We start from the raw sequence: 20,229 nt of genomic DNA on the forward strand, positions 1-20,229 counted from the left end.
TACTGTAAATTAATAAATACCTAAATGACTACGTAAATGAATGGTGGAAAGTATGGATCAATGGAGAAAATATCAAACTTTTTATCACCTGCTCTGCTTGGTACTATTCAAAATTGATGCCCCAGCTGATTTCAGCTTCTGCCGTGATCAAGATTGTCCTATTGCCTCTGTATTAGAAAGAGACAAAGGTGAGTAATGGTCAAGTTTGTCATCTTAGATTGGGTCATTTGTTTAAAGGTATTCATTGAATTATTAAAAGTATTAAACATAATAAAAAAGTTAACTATGGCCCAATGATAAATATGATAAATATGAATGAAACATTATGTTGAGTCATCAGTATTGTGCACCACTGAGGTTGGTTAATAAAGAGAATCAGTCCATGTGTGAAATAGTTCTATAGACAGATGTTGGGAATATTCAAGGATCCTATTCTTGGATTTTGTGAAATCCATTTTATGTGTTTATTTTATTGTTATTAATAAATTAATGATTTACTTGATAAATGAATGAGGAAAAAGACAGCCAAACCTGAACCAATGAAGATAACTGGTGGTGTATGTGTTGTGGATGGTGAATAATATGTGTCTGGAACTTTGAGGTCCAACGCAAAACATAATTCATCAAATACCTGTGTTGGAAATGATCTTGTAGACAGATATTAGAAATATACAGAGATCATGTTCTTACCCCGGATTCACTGATTAAATTTATTATTGTTAATGAATGGATGAATGATATTACTATTAAAGAAGTATCAATAAATAAAGGACCATTAAAGAAATAAACAGATAAAAAGAGAGTGAAGCATTGTTCAACTGTGAGCATATGTGGTGAGGCAAGAATTACTATTAATAAAAATTGAAAATATTGATGCCTCTTTAGAAATAAATGTATCAAGAGTGTCACCTCTTTGGCTAAGGATCATATAGATTCATAATTAGAGTCAATTTTATTTTCTAGGTCAGTCTCAAATTTGAGGTTGTTCCTTTTGTTAAGAGAAAAAAATCTAAATTATGAAAAATTAATAACTACCTAAAGGACTGAATGAATATAATGTGGAAAGGAAAAATCCATTCAGACAAGGTCTCATTTTTATAAATTTATTTTATTTATTTATTTTTGGCTGCGTTGGGTCTTCGTTGCTGCGCGCGGGCTTTCTCTAGTTGCGGCGAGTGGGGGCTACTCTTCATTGCGGTGCGCAGGCTTCTCATTGCGATGGCTCCTCTTGTTGTGGAGCACGGGCTCTAGGCGCACGGGCTTTAGTAGTTGTGGCACACGGGCTCAGTAGTTGTGGCACACGGGCTTAGTTGCTCTGTGGCATGTGGGATCTTCCCGGACTAGGGCTCAAACCCGTGTCCCCTGCATTGGCAGGAGGATTCTTAACCACTGCGCCACCAGGGAAGCCCAGTCTCATTTTTAAAACATCATCTACTCTGCTTTATATTCCTCAGAATGGACCAGTCGAGCTGATTGGAAAATTCTTTTGTGGTCACGTTCTCTGGTTGTCTCCACGTCTTTGGTGTATACAGACCAATGTGAGTACTAACGTTCATGTCTTCATTCGAAAGGTTTTTAAAAAAAGTGTACTTATTGGCCGTCCATGGCCAATGATAAATATGGGATTATTCCCAATCGTATTTATTAATCAATTTATGGTATTGTAAGAGTAATTAATGAAAGAGAGATATCAATGTGATAAATGATTCTATGGACAGATGTAAAATAGTCAAGGTTCTTATTCTTTGTTTTTATGTGAATCATAGGGTTTTAAAAATTAATATCAGTGAATAAGAAATTAATTAATGAGCTAACATACAGGAGGATGAGCAAAAGGAGGCTGACATGTGGATCGATGATGACCGCTGGTGGAGTATGAGTCATGGATGATGACTACTTCATTCTGGAATCTGAGGTCCAATCAGAAAGAAATATAGTCTGTTGCCTCTGTTTGAAATCCTATAGACTGATTTGAGGAATCTAAAGGGACTGTTTTCTTAGACTATTTTTGTGAATTTTGATTCTTTTATTATAAATGGATCAATTAAAGAATCAGTGTACAAATATAAAAAAGTGAGGATGCCGAGCATGAAGCATATGCACTCTTAAGATATGAGGTAAGGCAATAGAAACTGTTAAAATGTGTTGAGATTACTGAATACCATTAAGAAAAATAAGTGGTTCGAGTGGTTCGAGTGCCTTACCTCTTTGGCTCATGCTAATAGAGACGTTCTTATTCTGAGTCCATAGCAAGTCTGATATTATTCATTTTTTAAAGAGGAAATTTGTTAAGTATTATCCCAGATTAACATATTACTAAATGATTGACTAATTGTAAGGTGGAGTGCATAGAACAATGCAGATAATGTCTTGATCTTGTTATATCTGTTTTGCTTTGTACTTCTCAGAAAGAGGACCCTGAACTCAGGAGCTCATGGGAGCATCTCTGTGTAGGAGCATTAAGTCCAGTGTGAGTAATAATCAAAGTTCTTGTCCTGGTTTGGGTGATTTGTTCAGGGTATCCCTGTAATAATTCAAAATGTATTAAATATAAGAAAAAAGACCAACTATGGTCCAGCGATTAAATTGGAAGTGTCTGAAACATTATGTTGATTAATCTGTTTTTACAACAATGATGATTAATGGAAGAGGTATATTCAATTAGGCAATGATTCTAAAGAAAGATGATAGGGATACTGAAGGCTCTTTTCCTTGCATTTTTGTAATTCACATATATTTACTTAATTTTTATTAGTAGACTGATGAATTAATGTATAAACAACTGTAGAGGAGAATGAAGAAAAAGGGGCCCAACCCCAGATCAGTGATGATGTCTGATGACCTAGGAGTCTTATACGATGAATGCCACATGTCTGGAAGTCTGAGGTCCAACACAAAACAAAATCTAATCTGTTTCCTCTCTCGCAAACGATCCTGTGGATCGATGTTAAGAGTTTACAAGGGCACTGTTCTTGTAATTTTGGATTCATGGATTTATATATTATTAATATAAATCGATCAATGATAGAGCCAATAAACAAAATACAAATAAATAAAAATGAGGATTTTGCTTTGTCCACCTATGAATATACGCGAGAGGCAAGAAATACTATTAATATAAACTCAGGAAACTGATGCATGTTAAGAAATAAATGGACCAACGGTGTTACCTCTTTTCCTAAGGATCATACAGACACTGACCTTGATAAGTAATACCTAGTTTTATAGGCCTGGGTCTGTCTCAGTAGAGGATGTCAATCTTGTTTCATATGTATATATCTCATATGTACATATATTCGGAAAAATTAATAAATACCTTTGTAAATGAAAAAATGAAATGATGTAAACCAAGACTGATGGATCTTCTTTTGAAAGATCTAAATTTTTAATCATCTGCTTCATCTTTTACTCCCCAGAATCGACACACTCAAGCTGATTCAAGCATTTTCTATGGTTTCCTCTGTGTGTTAAGAGCCTAGAGATGAATGTGAGTAAAGGTTAAGTTCTTGTGTTTAAGAAGTTTTTTTTTAAGGGTATTCACTGCACTGTTAAAAGTGTGAAATATAATCCAAAACACCAGTCATAGAAAATGTCCATGAAAATGAAGAAACAGAGGCTCAGGTGTGGACCAGTGATGACCGTTGGTGGAGTATGAGCCATGGACGATGACTACTTAGTGTCTGAAACTCTGAGGTCCAATCAGAAACGAAATATAGTCTGTTGCCTCTGTTTGAAGTGATCTTATGGAAAGATGTTAGGATCGTTTTTCTAAGGATCATATTATATTTATATTTATGCTTATATATGTGTATAAATTATGGAAAATAATAAATATTTTCATGTCTGAGTAAACAAAATGAAGAAAACCAGGACCAATTCAGAGAACGTCTCAAATTTTTTTTTTTTTCTGCTCTGCTCTGTACTCCTCAGAATGGATGCATGCTGGTGGATTTAAGCATCTTGCACGGTCCTGTGCTCTATAGAACAATGTGAGTAATACAGTAATTAAATTCATGTCTTTGAGAGCTTTTTTTTTCTCAAGTATTCACTATATTGTAAAAGTGTGAAACATAATATCAGTCACTTAATGAATTAATCAATGAACTATGCCGATGAGAATAAAGAAATAGAGGCCCATATATGGACCAGTGATGATGACTGATATCGTACGAGTCATGGATGATGAATACTATGTGTCTGAAACTCTGAGGTCCAGTAAAAAAAGAAGTATAATTTGTCACCTCTATTTGACATGCTATTACTGACAAGTATTAGAAAAATAAAAGAACAGTTTTCTTGGTTTGTGTTTATGAGTCTTTGATTTTATTGATACTATAAAAATTAGCCCAAAGAAATAATCAATGTACAAGTGTAAATAAGTTAAGATGAAGAGGCTGAAGCATATTCACTCTTAATATATGTGGTGAGTCAATAAAAACTATTAACATTGATTGAAAATACTGAAGTTCATTAGGAAATGTAAGTGGCTCAAATGTCTGACCTCTTTGGTTGAGAATGATAGACAGTAAATAACCATCAAAGTTCTTATTCTTGGTCTGTGTCAAGCTTGATGCTGTTTTGTTTGTTAAGAATAAATTAATAAACATGACCCCAATGTACTGTTTTCCTAAGTACGTGACCATGTGAAAGTTGAAATGTACGTATCAGTGGAGTGTCTCTCAATCTTCTTATCATCTTCTCTGCTTTGTATTCCTCAGAATGGATGCACCTGAATTGGTTAAGCATTGACCATGATCAGGAGTTCTGCTGGTTGTCCTGTGTATAAGTACATGTGGTCCATGTAAGTAATTGTCAAATTCTTCTCTTGGTTTGGGTGTTTGTTTATTTGCTGTGATAATAAAAAATAGCATTAAATGTATTCAAAGAAGGCTAGTCATGGTCTATGGATAAATATAGAATTGACATGAGATGTTCTGTTGCTTAATAGGTATTTGCCTCAATGAAGATGATTAATGAAAGAAGAATATTCAATGAGGCAAATGATTCTATAGATAGATATTAAGGATATTAAGGATCTAATTCTTGAGTATTTGTGATTCACAGATATTTATTTTATTATTATTGATGAATTGATCAGTAAATATAGATGAGAATGAAGAAAGAGTCCAATCGTGGACCGATGATGACGGCTAGTGACGTATGAGTTGTATACGATGAGTACTTGTGTGTCTGAAACTCTGAGGTCCAGCACAAAGAAATCCAGCCCATTCCTTCTGTTTAAAGTGATTCTATAGACAGATGTCAGGAATATAGAAAGATATTGTTCTTGATCTTTGTGTCTGTGAATTTTACAAAATCTTATTCTAAAAGAATAAATGGCAGAATAAATAAACAAATGTGTAAGTAAAAATGAAGAGGCTGAAGTATTGTTCATCTTTAAAATGTATAGTAAAGAAAATAATACTAATATAAATTGAAATCAATATTAAATGGATCAAGTGTATTACATCTTTGACTAAGGATGGTATAGACAGTGATATGTACAGTTTCTGATCTGAGTTAGTTACAACTTTGATGCTGAATTTGTTAAGAGGAAAATAAATATTACCATTAATCAATAAATACCTAAATGACTATGTATATGGATGGTGGAGACAATGAATCAATGGAGAGAATGTCTCCATCTTTTTATTTTCTTCTCTGCTTGGTACTATTCAGAATGGATCCTCCAAGCTGATCAAGATTGTCATGTTGCCTCCGTGTCAGGAAAGAGACAAAGGTGAGTAACGGTCAAAGGTCAAAGTTCTTGTCTTGGTTTGGGTTATTTGTTTAAAGGTTTCACAGTATTATTTTAAAAAATAATAAATATAATAAAAATGAACTATGTCCAAATTTAAAAATCATATGAAATATTATGTTATTTAATCAACATTGAAATTCACTGATCAAAGAGATAAAGTCTACATGGGATATGGCTCTATATACTATGCTTGGGATATGCAAATATCTTGCTCTTGGGTTTTGGAATCATGTATTCATTATATTATTATCAGTGAATTAATTTGATTTATTTAATACAGATGCAGAAATGAATGAAGAAAAAGAGAAACATACACTGGTGATGACAACTGGTGGCATATGAGTTATAAACAATGAATACTATGTGTCTGGAACTCCGGGGTCCAACACAAAACATAATTAGTTGAATCTCTCTTTTGGAAATGATCCAATAGACCAGCGGTCCCCAACATTTTTGGCACCAGGGACCGGTTTCGTGGAAGACAATTTTTCCACGGATGGCGTGGAGGGAGATGGTTCACGCGGCAATGCGAGCGATGGAGAGCGATGGGGAGCGGCAGACGAAGCTTCGCTCACTTGCTCGCTGCTCACTTCCTGCTGTGCAGCCCGGTTCCTAACAGGCCTTGGACCAGTACCGGTCCGCAGTCCGGGGGTTGGAGACCCCTGCTGTAGACAGATGTCAGAAATATACAAATATTGTGTTCTTATTTTGAGTTCATAGATTTAGATTTATTATTACTAATGGATTGACGGTAGAATAAAATAGAAGTAAATAGATAAAGAAGAATGTTAAGCATTGTCCAACTATGAACATATGTGGTGAGGCAAGAAATATTACTAACAAAAATTGAAGAAGACACTGATGCCTCCTAAGAAATAAATGAATCAAGGATGTTACCTCTGTGGCTAAGAATCATGTAGGCTGATAAATAAGAGTCAGTTTTATTTACTGGATCAGTTTCAAGTTTGAGAGAGTTTCCTTTGTTAAGAGAAAAAAAATCTATATCATGAAAAATATATAAATACCTAAATGACTGAGTAAATGAATGGTGGAAAGCAGGGATCAATGGAAATAAGGTCTCAATTATCTTTATCATCTGCTCTGCTCTGTAGGCCTCAGAATGGACACACCTGAGCTGATTTAAGCATCTTCCATGGGTACCAGGTCTATGGTTGCACCCGTGTGTTAGGAGCATACAGACCAATGTGAGTAATAGTCAAAATTTTTGTCTTATTTTAGTGTTTTTTAAAAAAGAATATTCACTGTATCATTATGAAGTATTGATGTGAAGTAAAATTGCATAAGGCTAACTATAGCCCAGTGACAAATATGGAATTGATTATATAAATATGGGGTTGATTATATTGATTAATGCATATAGAAAAATCAGAATAATAAATGAAAGAGATATATTGATGTGAGAATTATCCTATATGCAGTTTAGGGCTATCAAGGCTCTTCTTGTGTTTCTGTGAATAATAGGGTTTAAAAATTATTATTAGTGAATTAATGAATTAATCAATGGACAATGTACAAACGATTGAAGAAAAGGAGGGACAATACTGGATCGATGATGACTATTGGTGTAGTCATGTATGTCGTGTATGATGAATATGTGTCTGGAACTCTGAGGTCCGATGCAAATGGAAACTAGTCCATTGCCCTGTGTGAAGTGATCCTATTGACAGATGCCATGAATATATAAGAATCTCATTTTTGGTTTACGTTCATGCATTCTCTATTTTTATAGTCAGATCAATGAAATAATCGATAAATACATACATAAGTAAAGATGAAGGTCATTAAGCATTGTCCAATTATAAAAATATGTAGCAAGACAAGAAATACTATTAACGTATTTTAAAAATACTTCTATTTATTAAGAAACAAATCATACAAGGTGTTACCTCTGGCTAAGGATTTTATAGGCAGTGTGAAGTAGTTAATAGGCAATGTCCATATTCTGTGTCAGTGGCAAGATCGTTATTGTTTGTTTACTTAGGAGACATTAAGTAAACATTTTCCCAAGTTGCTAATTTCCTAAATAACTCACTAAATGAAAGGTGAAATACAAGGACCAATGTTGATTAGGTCTCAGCCTTTTAAAATCATCTCCTCTGCTCTGTACTCCTCAGAATGGACCCCCTCAAGCTGACTTAACGATTCTTCCATGATCACAAGTTCTATGGTTTAGAGCATGGTGACCAATGTGAGTAATAGTCAAAGTTATTGCCTCGGTTTGGGTTGTTTGTTTAAGGGTATTCATTGTATTATTTAAAAATGTGAAATATAATCAGTGAATGCCAACCATGGCCCCCAAATGCAATTAATATGAAGCATTATGTTTATTAATCCAAATCAAAACATTGAGGTCAATTAATGGAAGAGATGGTTTGCTCAGGGAAATAATTCTACAGACAGATGTTAGGGATTAGTCCATGCTAACCTTGGACTAACAATAAGTAAAGTTAGACATGAAAATGAAGCAATTATGATGACTAATCCGTACATTCAACACAAGGCTGATTAACAAAAGAGATCTGGACTTTTCACTCTGTAGAAAATGATTCTACATACAGATGTTATGGATACTAAAACTACTTTAAAAATTTATGAGTATATGTTTCTCATTATGAATTAATGATTTATCTCTAAACAAAATTATAACTGAATGAAAAAAAGAGGATGAAGTCTGAAGTAATATTGAGGACTGGTGGCATGTGAGTCAAGGATGAGCAATGCTTACCTAGAACTCCGAACTCCAAAGCAAAAAGAAATCTAGTCCATTCTTCTGATATAAATGAGCCTATAAAGACTTGTTAAGGATATCCAAGGATCTTATTTTTGGGCTTTTGAGTTTCATAGATATTGATTGCTTATTAAAAGTTAATCAATACAATAATAACTAAACAAATGTATGAATAAATGAATGAAAAATAGGGCCAAATCTGGAATGACTATAGAGTATGTGATAAACATCATTACCAATCTATTTCTAAGGAACCGAAGTCTATTAAAAATATGTAGAGGCTTTTATATCATGAGACCCAGAGAGAGATGTTTGTAATTGTTGATGTTTACGTTCTGGGTTATCTTTGGGTTGCAGGCATTTTTTTAAAAAATTAAGAAATGGGGCAAAAAAGTTTATATAATTGAACCCCCTTACTACATTAAAGAGGGCTTAACATGAACCAGTGACAAAAATGTGTCATATGACAAGTTATGATCAAGCCCTTGGCTTCAATGTTCCATTGGTAATCATTCCACAGTGTATATGTAAATCAAATCTTCCTGTTGTACATTTTAAATATATGCAAACTATGTTTGTCAATTACTCCTCAATAAAGTTGGGAATAAAAAGTATATAGTCCCTTGACACTTAATGATAGTGAGGGGGTGGATGCAGTTACTTTTAATGAGTGTTATTGAGTTGAGTTTGTATACAAGGATACTGATCTTAGTATTATAAATCAATAAATAAGTTAATACCTTAATAAGATCAAAGGGGACAAAGCACCTGGCCAGTGATGAATATGTTCATGAATATGTTCATATGGTGAAACATGATTCATCAGTTTTACTCCTGTTGTGTCCCTCTTGAGAAAAAAGAATCTTAGCTCTGGCCAGTTTGAATAAGGGGGATTAGACAGATATACACAATAGGCATTTGTCTCTTGGTTTCTGGGAAGTTAAACATTTTGCATTTTGTTTACGACACGAATAGTTTGTCAGATTCTTTCACGCATTAAAGAATGGATGAATGAAAATTAAAGCTATTAATAAATAGCTACCGACAAATAAATTCAAAGAAGACCAAATATGGATATATGCTGAAGATATGCAATGTGGCAAGTTTTATGAAGTCATCGAATTCAGCACAATTTTTTAAAAGTTTGAGGGTTTTACATTCACTTTCACAGCTACTTATTATTCCATATTAGGTTTGCACCACAGTTTATAAACATTCCTCTGTGGAAAAGATCTAAGCTGTGAATTGAGTGAAGCAACCCACAGGAAAATGTAAGATATTTACGGTGTTTGGATGTGGAGTGGTTGGTGGGCCCATGGTGGTTCTTTCTTACATCTTTAAAGAATGCAGAAGTTAAATGAAAACGAGTCAAGCACGGATCCATGATGTGAATGGAATGCAGTCTGAATGTGTCTTGTGATTAATTCGTTTCTGCATCACTGAAGTTCATTTCAAAAGGAGATTTGATATATCTGTGGGAATAAGTGTATAGCTAGATTTCAGTAATTTTCAAGCATCTAATTCTGGGGTTTAAATGGATCATGGAGACTTATTACATTATTCTAAGGGAATAAATTAAAGAATCAATAGACGGATAGATAGATAGATAAAGAGAGTAAAGCTGGGTTAATTAAGAAAAAATGTTGTGAGACAGAAATTTTTGTTCATATAATTCTGAAGCACGGCACTGCATTAAGAAACCAGTAGATCAAGGGTTTTACCTCTCTGGGATAGGTTAATAATAGAGCAGTGTTCTTGAGTGAGAATCGGAATCACCCGGAGGGCTTGTTAAACTACGGATTGCTGGTCCCACTCTCAGCATTTCTGATTCAGTAAAATTAGTGTAGGGTCCACTAATCTGCATTTCTAACACGTTCCCAAGTTCTGCTAATGCTGTCTATCAGGAAACAACGTTTCGAGAATCACCGATAAAGTCAAATATATGTCATAATAGTTAGTGCTGTTGCTGTGTGTCAGTGCTAAGTTCCAGGTTGCTTATTTTTAAAGAAATAACAAATACATTAATTAATAAATATCTAAAAGTCTAAGTAAACGAAAGGGGAAAAGCATGGTCCAATGGAGAAAATGTCTCATTCTTTTAACATCATCTTTGTACTCTACAAAAGGGGTGCGCCTGAACTGATTTAAGCATTCTGAAGAGACCAAGATCTGTAGGCTGCCAGTGTGTTTAGGAATGTGTATTTAAAATGAGTACGTGGCTACATACATGAACAAAATCAGACAAGGATAGGCCTGTGCTAAGGATGAGGAACCAAAGTATATGATTAATTTGATTATGATTAATTTGATCACTTGGGATGATTTTAAAAACAGGTTGAGTCCATGTCATTCATTTTATAGCTCTTTAAATTTGTTTTAGGTTTTCCCTACACATTCCTTAATTGATAACGATGTAAGCTATTTTCATTATGAGGATGGAGCACTTAGGAGACGTAAGTACTAGTCAGTATTTTAGTGCTGATGGTGGGTTCATGCTATATATAGAAACAATATACAAATTATATGAAGAAAAGGCCAACCATGGACCGATTCTGGACTATATTTTATGATCAAAACATCTACGAACTACTGAGGTCCATTACAAAAAAATATTAAGTGTTTACATTTGTGGGAATGAGCCCATGGATAGATTTCAGTAATATTCAAGGATCGTATTCTCAGTCTTCGGTGCTTCATGGATTTTGATTTTATTAAGTGAATAAATGAAAGAATAAACAGATATGTCAGTGTATAAAGATGAAAAGGGTGAAGCATATCAAACTATGAAAATATGTGGTGAGGTATGAATTACTATTAATATAACTTAGAACCATGAGAGTTCATTAAGTGATAAATGGATCAAGCAGGTTACACTTTGGGGTAAGGATGATATAGATAGTTATAAGTATTAGGCTGTCTTCTTGCTTTGAGTCAGTCATGAGTTTGAGTAGTTTCTTTACTTTAGAGAAAAAGAAGTATATCACACTATAAAATAATAAGTACTTAAATATTAAGAAAATGAAATGAGAAAACCATGTATTAATGGGAAGAATGTCTCAATATTTTATTATCTGCATTGCTTATACTCAGAATGAATGAACTGAACTGATGTAAGCCTTTTGCCATGGCTGTGAATTCTGTATTAGGAGCAAAGAGACCAATGTGAGTAATAGTCAAAGCTCTTATCTTGGTGTGGGTGGCTTGTTTAAGAATATTCACTGTTTTGTTAAAAACATGTATTAAATATAATCTAAGAAGTTAGCCATGGCCCACTATGGGTTTCATATGTCACATACGTCCCTTAATGAATAGGTGCAAACTAAGATTGATTAATGAAAGATATAGTTGCTGAGGGAAATTATTCTATGTACAGATCTTAGGGATACTTGAAACTCTTGTTCTTGAGTTTTTGTGATTCATGTAAATTTATTTTATTATTATTAGGCAATTAAAAATTAGAAATCAACGAGTGTGCAAATGAATGAGGAGAAAGAGGGCAAATCCTGGACCGATAAGGGACCGCTGGTGGGGTATGAATCACGGGTGATGGATGATATGTATCTGGCTCTGAGGTACTGTACAGAAAGAGATCTAGTCTATGGTCTCTGTTGGAAGTGATCCTCAAGACAGACTAGGAATGCACTAAAGTCTGTTCTTGGACTTCTGTGGTTCATGAATTTTGATGGTATTATTGCGACAAAAAATCAATAACAAAATCTATACAATTACGTAAATAAAGATGAAAGGGTGAAGTACTATCCAGTTATATGAGACAAGAAATACTATTAATTTAATTTGGAAATATGAGTATCCATTAAGATATAATTGGATCAACACTATATAAAAGTTAGTTATTAAATTCTGGAAAGTATTTAATTTTATTTATTTATTTATTTATTTATTTACATCTTTATTGGAGTATAATTGCTTTACAATGGTGTGTTAGTTTCTGCTTTATAACAAAGTAAATCAGTTATACATATACATATATCTCCATATCTCTTCCCTCTTGCATCTCCCTCCCTCCCACCCTCCCTATCCCACCCCTCTAGGTGGTCACAAAGCACCGAGCTGATCTCCCTGTGCTATGCGGCTGCTTCCCACTAGCTATCTATTTTACATTTGGTACTGTATATATGTCCATGCCACTCTCTTTTTGTACCAGCTTACCCTTCCCCCTCCCCGTATCCTCAAGTCCATTCTCTAGTAGACCTGCATCGTCATTCCCGTCTTGCCCCTAGGTTCTTCATGACCATTTTTTTGTTTGTTTTTAGATTCCATATATATGTGTTAGCATATGGTATTTGTTTTTCTCTTTCTGACTTACTTCACTCTGTATGACAGACTCTAGGTCCATTCACCTCACTACAAATAACTCAATTTGCTCGGTGGTTTGTGACCACCTAGAGGGGTGGGATAGGGAGGGTGGGAGGGAGGGAGACGCAAGAGGGAAGAGATATGGGAACATATGTATATGTATAACTGATTCACTTTGTTATAAAGCAGAAACTAACACACCATGGTAATGCAATTAGACTCCAATAAAGATGTTAAAAAAACCCCAAATAACTCAATTTTGTTTCTTTTTATGGCTGAGTAATATTCCATTGTATATATGTGCCACATCTTCTTTATCCATTCATCTGTTGATGGACACTTAGGTTGCTTCCATGTCCTGGCTACTGTAAATAGAGCTGCAATGAACATTGTGGTACATGACTCTTTTTGAATTATGGTTTTCTCAGGGTATATGCCCAGTAGTGGGATTGCTGGGTCGTGTGGTAGTTCTATTTTTAGTTTTTTAAGGAACCTCCATACTGTTTTCCATAATGGCTGTATCAATTTACATTCCCACCAACAGTGCAAGAGGGTTCCCTTTTCTCCACACCCTCTCCAGCATTTATTGTTTGTAGATTTTTTGATGATAGCCGTTCTGACTGGTGTGAGATGGTATCTCATGATAGTTTTGATTTGCATTTCTCTAATGATTAATGATGTTGAGCATTCTTTCATGTGTCTGTTGGCAATCTGTATATCTTCTTTGGAGAAATGTCTATTTAGGTCTTATGCCCATTTTTGGATTGGGTTGTTTGTTTTTTTGCTATTGAGCTGCATGAGCTGTTTGTAAATTTTGGAGATTAATCCTTTGTCAGTTGCTTCATTTGCAAATATTTTCTCCCATTCTGAGGGTTGTCTTTTCGTCTTGTTTATGGTTTCCTTTGCTGTGCAAAAGCTTTTAAGTTTCATTACATCCCATTTGTTTATTTTGTTTTTATTTCCATTTCTCTAGGAGGTGGGTCAAAAAGGATCTTGCTGTGATTTATGTCATAGAGTGTTCTGCCTATGTTTTCCTCTAAGAGTTTGATAGTGTCTGGCTTACATTTAGGTCTTTAATCCATTTTGAGTTTATTTTTGTGTATGGTGTTAGGGAGTGTTCTAATTTCATTCTTTTACATGTAGTTGTCCAGTTTTCCCAGCACCACTTATTGAAGAGGCTGTCTTTTCTCCATTGTATACTCTTGCCTCCTTTATCAAAGGTAAGGTGACCATGTGTGCCTGGGTTTTTCTCTGGGCTTTCTATCCTGTTCCATTGATCTATATTTCTGTTTTTGTGCCAGTACCATACTGTCTTGATTACTGTAGCTTTGTAGTATAGTCTGAAGTCAGGAAGCCTGATTCCTCTAGCTCCGTTTTTCTTTCTCAAGATTGCTTTGGCTATTGGGGGTCTTCTGTGTTTCCATACAAATTGTGAAATTTTTTGTTCTAGTTCTGTGAAAAATGCCAGTGGTAGTTTGATAGGGATTGCATTGAATCTGTAGATTGCTTTGGGTAGTAGAGTCATTTTCACAATGTTGAGTCTTCCAACCCCAAAACATGGTATATCTCTCCATCTGTTTGTACCGTCTTTAATTTCTTTCATCAGTGTCTTATAATTTTCTGCATACAGGTCTTTTGTCTCCTTAGGTAGGTTTATTCCTAGGTATTTTATTCTTTTTCTTGCAGTGGTAAATGGGAGTGTTTTCTTAATTTCACTTTCAGATTTTACATCATTAGTGTATAGGAATGCAAGAGGTTTCTGTGCATTAATTTTGTATCCTGCTACTTTACCAAATTCATTGATTAGCTCTAGTAGTTTTCTGGTAGCATCTTTAGGATTCTCTATGTATAGTATCATGTCATCTGCAAACAGTGACAGCTTTACTTCTTCTTTTCCAATTTGGATTCCTTTTATTTCTATTTCTTCTCTGAATGCTGTGGCTAAAACTTCCAAAAGTATGTTGAATAATAGTGTTGAGAGTGGGCAACCTTGTCTTGTTCCTGATCTTAGTGGAAATGGTTTCAGTTTTTCACCATTGAGGATGATGTTGGCTGTGGGTTTATCATATATGGCCTTTATTATGTTGAGGTAAGTTCCTTCTGTGCCTACTTTCTGGAGGGTTTTTATCATAAATGGGTGTTGAATTTTGTCAAAAGCTTTCTCTGCATCTATTGAGATGATCATATGGTTTTTCTCCTTCAATTTGTTAATATGGTGTATCACATTGATTCATTTGCATATATTGAAGAATCCTTGCATTCCTGGGATGAACCCCACTTGATAATGGTGTTTGATCCTTTTAATGTGCTGTTGGATTCTGTTTGCTAGTATTTTGTTGAGGATTTTTGCATCTATGTTCATCAGTGATATTGGCCTGTAGTTTTCTCTTTTTGTGGTATCTTTGTCTGGTTTTGGTATCAGGGTGATGGTGGCCTTGTAGAATGAGTTTGGGAGTGTTCCTCCCTCTGCTATATTTTGGAGGAGTTTGAGAAGGATAGGTGTTAGCTCTTCTCTAAATGTTTGATAGAATTCGCCTGTGAAGCCAACTGGTCCTGGGCTTTTGTTTGTTGGAATATTTTTAATCGCAGTTTCAATTTCAGTGCTTGTGATTGGTCTGTTTATATTTTCCATTTCTTCCTGGGTCAGTCTCGGAAGGTTGTGCATTTCTAAGAATTTGTCCATTTCTTCCAGGTTGTCCATTTTATTGGCATATAGTTGCTTCTAGTAATCTCTCATGATCCTTTTATTTCTGCAGTGTCAGTTGTTACTTCTCCTTTTTCATTTCTAATTCTATTGATTTGAGTCTTCTCCCTTTTTTTCTTGATGAGTCTGGCTAATGGTTTATCATTTTGTTTATCTTCTCAAAGAACCAGCTTTTAGTTTTATTGATCTTTGCTATCGTTTCCTTCATTTCTTTTTCATTTATTTCTGATCTGATCTTTATGATTTCTTTCCTTCTGCTAACTTTGGGGTTTTTTTGTTTTTCTTTCTCTAATTGTTTTAGGTGGAAGGTTAGGTTGTTTCTTTGAGATGTTTCTTGTTTCTTCACGTAGGATTTTATTGCTATAAACTTCCTTCTTAGAACTGCTTTTGCTGCATCCAATAGGTTTTGGGTCATCGTGTTTTCATTGTCATTTGTTTCTAGGTATATTTTGATTTCCTCTTTGATTTCTTCAGTGATCTCTTGGTTATTAAGTATTGTATTGTTTAGCCTCCATATGTTTGTATTTTTTACAGATTTTTCCCCAGTAATTGATATCTAGTCTCATAGTGTTGTGGTCGGAAAAGATACTTGATACGATTTCAATTTTCTTAAATTTACTGAGGCTTGATTTGTGGCCCAAGATATGATCTATCCTGGAGAATGTTCTGTGAGCACTTGAGAAGAAAGTGTATTCTGTTGTTTCTGGATGGAATGTCCTATAAATATCAATTAAGTCCATCTTGTTCAATGTATCATTTAAAGCTTGTGTTTCCTTATTTATTTTCATTTTGGATGATCTGTCCATTGGTGAAAGTGGGGCATTAAAGTCCCCTGCTATGATTGTGTTACTGTCGATTTCCCCTTTTATGGCTGTCAGTATGTGCCTTATGTATTGAGGTGCTCCTATGTTGGGTGCATAAATATTTACAATTGTTGTATCTTCTTCTTGGATGGATCCCTTGATCATTATGTAGTGTCCTTCTTTGTCTCTTGTAATAGTCTTTGTTTTAAAGTCTATTTTGTCTGATATGAGAATTGCTACTCCAACTTTCTTTTGATTTCCATTTGCATGGAATATCTTTTTCCATCCCCTCACTTTCAGTCTGTATGTGTCCCTAGGTCTGAAGTGGGTCTCTTGTAGACAGCCTATATATGGGTCTTGTTTTTGTATGCATTCATCCAGTCTATGTCTTTTGGTTGGAGCATTTAATCCATTTACATTTAAGGTAATTATCGATATGTATGTTCCTATTACCATTTTCTTAATTGTTTTGGTTTTGTTATTGTAGGTCTTTTCCTTCTCTTGAGTTTCCTGCCTAGAGCAGTTCCTTTAGCATTTGTTGTAAAGCTGGTTTGGTGGTGCTGAATTCTCTTATCTTTTGTTTGACTGTAAAGGTTTTAACTTCTCTGTCAAATCTGAATGAGATTCTTGCTGGGTAGGGTAATCTTGGTTGTAGGTTTTTCCCCTTCATCAGTTTAAATATGTCCTGCCAGTCCCTTCTGGCTTGCAGAGTTTCTGCTGAAAGATCAGCTGTTAACCTTATGGGGATTCCCTTGTGTGTTATTTGTTGTTTTTCCCTTGATGCTTTTAATATGTTTTCTTTGTATTTAATTTTTGATAGTTTGATTAATATGTGTCTTGGCGTGTTTCTCCTTGGATTTATCCTGTATGGGACTCTCTGTGCTTCCTGGACTTGATTAACTATTTCCTTTCCCATATTAGGGAAGTTTTCAACTATAATCTCTTCAAATATTTTCTCAGTCCCTTTCTTTTTCTCTTCTTCTTCTGGGACCCCTATAATTCAAACGTTGGTGCGTTTAATGTTGTCCCAGAGGTCTCTGAGACTGTCCTCATTTCTTTTCATTATTTTTTCTTTATTCTGCTCTGTGGTAGTTATTTCCACTATTTTATCTTCCAGGTCACTTCTCCGTTCTTCTGCCTCAGTTATTCTGCTATTGATCCCTTCTAGAGAATTTTTAATTTCATTTATTGTGTTGTTCATCACTGTTTCTTTGCTCTTTAGTTCTTCTAGGTCCTCGTTAAACGTTTCTTATATTTTCTCCATTCTATTTCCAAGATTTTGGATCATCTTTACTATCATTATTCTGAATTATTTTTCAGGTAGACTGCCTATTTCCTCTTCATTTGTTAGGTCTGGTGGGTTTTTACATTGCTCCTTCATCTGCTGTGTGTTTCTCTGTCTTCTCATTTTGCTTAACTTACTGTGTTTGGGGTCTCCTTTTCGCAGGCTGCAGGTTCGTAGTTCCCGTTGTTTTTGGTGTCTGTCCCCAGTGGCTAAGGTTGGTTCAGTGGGTTGTGTAGGCTTCCTGGTGGAAGGGACTAGTGCCTGTGTTCTGGTGGATGAGGCTGGATCTTCTCTTTCTGGTGGGCAGGTCCACGTCTGGTGGTGTGTTTTGGGGTGTCTGTGGCCTTATTATGATTTTAGGCAGTGTCTCTGATAATGTGTGGGGCTGTGTTCCTGTCTTGCTAGTTGTTTGGCATGCGGTGTCCAGCACTGTAGCTTGCTGGTCTTTTGAGTGGAGCTGGGTCTTGTCGTTGAGATGGAGATCTCTGGGAGATTTTCGCCATTTGATATTACGTGGAGCTGGAAGGTCCTTTGTGGACCAATGTCCTGAACTTGGCTCTCCCACCTCAGAGGCACAGCCCTGACGCCTGGCTGGAGCACCAAGAGCCTGTCATCCACATGACTCAGAATAAAAGAGAGAAAAGAAAAGAAAGAAAGGGAGAAGAAGATAAAATAAAATAAAGTAAAATAGTTATTAAAATAAAAAATAATTATTAAAAAAATTTTTTTAAAGTAATAAAAAAAAAAGAAAGAAAGAAGAGAGCAACCAAACCAAAAAACAAATCCACCAATGATAACAAGTGCTAAAAACTATACTAAAAAAAAAAAAAAGAAAGAAAGAAACGGACAGACAGAACCCTAGGACAAATGGTAAAAGCAAAGCTATAGAGACCAAATCACACACAGAAGCATACACATAGACACTCACGAAAAGAGAAAAAGGGGAAAAAAAATAATATATCATTGCTCCCAAAGTCCACCTCCTAAATTTGGGATGATTCGTTGTCTATTCAGGTATTCAACAGATGCAGGCACATCAAGTTGATTGTGGAGATTTAATCTGCTGCTCCTGAGGCTGCTGGGAGAGATTTCCCTTCCTCTTCTTTGTTCGTACAGCTCCCGGGGTTCAGCTTTGGATTTGGACCCGCCTCTGCATGTAGGTCGCCTGAGGGCGTCTGTTCTTCGCTCAGACAGGACGGGGTTAAAGTAGCAGCTGATTCGGGGGCTCTGGCTCGCTCAGGCTGGGGGCAGGGAGGGGTACGGATGCGGGGTGAGCCTGCGGAGGCAGAGGCTGGCGTGATGTTGCAGCAGCCTGAGGTGCGCCGTGTGTTCTCCCGGGGACGTTGTCCATGGATCACGGGACCCTGGCGGTGGCGGGCTGCACAGGCTCCCAGGAGGGGCGGTGTGGAGAGTGACCTGTGCTTGCACACAGGCTTCTTGGTGGCGGCAGCAGCAGCCTTAGCGTCTCATGCCCGTCTCTGGGCTCCGCGCTGATACCCGCGGCTCGTGCCCGTCTCTGGAGCTCATTTAAGCAGCGCTCTGAATCCCCTCTCCTCGCGCACCAGGAAACAGAGAGGCAAGAAAAAGTCTCTTGCCTCTTCGGCAGCTGCAGACTTTTTCCCGGACTCCCTCCCGGCTAGCTGTGGCACACTAGCCCCTTCAGGCTGTGTTCACGCCGCCAACCCCAGTCCTCTCCCTGCGATCCGACCGAAGCCCGAGCCTCAGCTCCCAGCCCCCGCCCGCCCCGGCCGGGGAGCAGACAAGCCTCTCGGGCTGGTGAGTGCTGGTCGGCACCGATCCTCTGTGCGGGAATCTCTCCGCTTTGCCCTCTGCACCCCCGTGGCTGCGCTCTCCTCCGTGGCTCCGAAGCTTCCCCCCTCTGCCACCCGCAGTCTCTGCCCGCGAAGGGGCTCCTAGTGTGTGGAAACCTTTCCTCCTTCACCGCTCCCTCCCATTGGTGCGGGTCCCATCCCTATTCTTTTGTCTCTGTTTTTTCTTTTCTCTTTTGCCCTACCCAGGTACGTGGGGAGTTTCTTGCCTTTTGGGAGGTCTGAGGTCTTCTGCCAGCGTTCAGTAGGTGTTCTGTAGCAGTTGTTCCACATGTAGATGTATTTTTGATGTATTTGTGGGGAGGAAGGTGATCTCCACGTCTTACTCTTCCGCCATCTTGAAGCTCCTCTCTCTGGCAAGTATTTTAGTAGCAATTGACCTATCTTGAATTTTCATGAATAATTTTTTCACTTATACCAAACACTGAGCCTTCATTTTACTTGGCCTTGTCATATTTTTGTTTTATGTAATAAATTCACTTCAGTTGTATTAAAAAAATAAAAGAAATAATTGGATCAAGGGTATTACCTCTTTGGTTAATTATCACATAGCCAGGGATTATATAGTCAATGTTACTATTCTGGATCAGTAGTCAGTTCAATGTTGTTCTCTTTTTTTAGGAGATGAGACAAAGAATTATTAACATCAATTAGTAAATATTTAAATGCCTAAGAAAATGAAATGTGGACAGCAATAATCAATGGAAATAATGCTTCAATCTTTTTTTTTTTAAATTTATTTATTTACTTTTGGCTGTGCTGGGTCCTCGCTTCTGTGCGA

General features: G+C 36.3%; 8 non-coding genes and 1 pseudogene across 8 annotated transcripts; all 9 read left to right on the plus strand.

Annotated features, from left to right (window-relative positions):
- The first annotated feature begins 532 nt into the window (after positions 1–532).
- On the plus strand, positions 533–607 carry LOC133086001 (small nucleolar RNA SNORD113/SNORD114 family). The gene has a single exon (XR_009699793.1). It is a non-coding gene; the product is annotated as a small nucleolar RNA SNORD113/SNORD114 family (small nucleolar RNA).
- A 1,241-nt stretch (positions 608–1,848) lies between these two features.
- LOC133085997 (small nucleolar RNA SNORD113/SNORD114 family) lies at positions 1,849–1,921 on the plus strand. The gene has a single exon (XR_009699790.1). It is a non-coding gene; the product is annotated as a small nucleolar RNA SNORD113/SNORD114 family (small nucleolar RNA).
- An 896-nt stretch (positions 1,922–2,817) lies between these two features.
- Positions 2,818–2,892, plus strand: LOC133086009 (small nucleolar RNA SNORD113/SNORD114 family). The gene has a single exon (XR_009699800.1). It is a non-coding gene; the product is annotated as a small nucleolar RNA SNORD113/SNORD114 family (small nucleolar RNA).
- Positions 2,893–3,624: 732 nt separating this feature from the next.
- LOC133085979 (small nucleolar RNA SNORD113/SNORD114 family) lies at positions 3,625–3,699 on the plus strand. Its single transcript, XR_009699773.1, has one exon. It is a non-coding gene; the product is annotated as a small nucleolar RNA SNORD113/SNORD114 family (small nucleolar RNA).
- A 442-nt stretch (positions 3,700–4,141) lies between these two features.
- On the plus strand, positions 4,142–4,216 carry LOC133085984 (small nucleolar RNA SNORD113/SNORD114 family). The gene has a single exon (XR_009699778.1). It is a non-coding gene; the product is annotated as a small nucleolar RNA SNORD113/SNORD114 family (small nucleolar RNA).
- A 917-nt stretch (positions 4,217–5,133) lies between these two features.
- LOC133085998 (small nucleolar RNA SNORD113/SNORD114 family) lies at positions 5,134–5,209 on the plus strand (annotated as a pseudogene).
- An 863-nt stretch (positions 5,210–6,072) lies between these two features.
- Positions 6,073–6,147, plus strand: LOC133086008 (small nucleolar RNA SNORD113/SNORD114 family). Its single transcript, XR_009699799.1, has one exon. It is a non-coding gene; the product is annotated as a small nucleolar RNA SNORD113/SNORD114 family (small nucleolar RNA).
- Positions 6,148–7,324: 1,177 nt separating this feature from the next.
- On the plus strand, positions 7,325–7,399 carry LOC133086010 (small nucleolar RNA SNORD113/SNORD114 family). Its single transcript, XR_009699801.1, has one exon. It is a non-coding gene; the product is annotated as a small nucleolar RNA SNORD113/SNORD114 family (small nucleolar RNA).
- Positions 7,400–8,454: 1,055 nt separating this feature from the next.
- Positions 8,455–8,526, plus strand: LOC133086045 (small nucleolar RNA SNORD113/SNORD114 family). The gene has a single exon (XR_009699829.1). It is a non-coding gene; the product is annotated as a small nucleolar RNA SNORD113/SNORD114 family (small nucleolar RNA).
- The last annotated feature ends 11,703 nt before the right edge of the window (positions 8,527–20,229 follow it).

This window comes from Eubalaena glacialis, chromosome 2 (assembly GCF_028564815.1).
Source record: "Eubalaena glacialis isolate mEubGla1 chromosome 2, mEubGla1.1.hap2.+ XY, whole genome shotgun sequence".
Classification (NCBI taxonomy): domain Eukaryota; kingdom Metazoa; phylum Chordata; class Mammalia; order Artiodactyla; family Balaenidae; genus Eubalaena; species Eubalaena glacialis.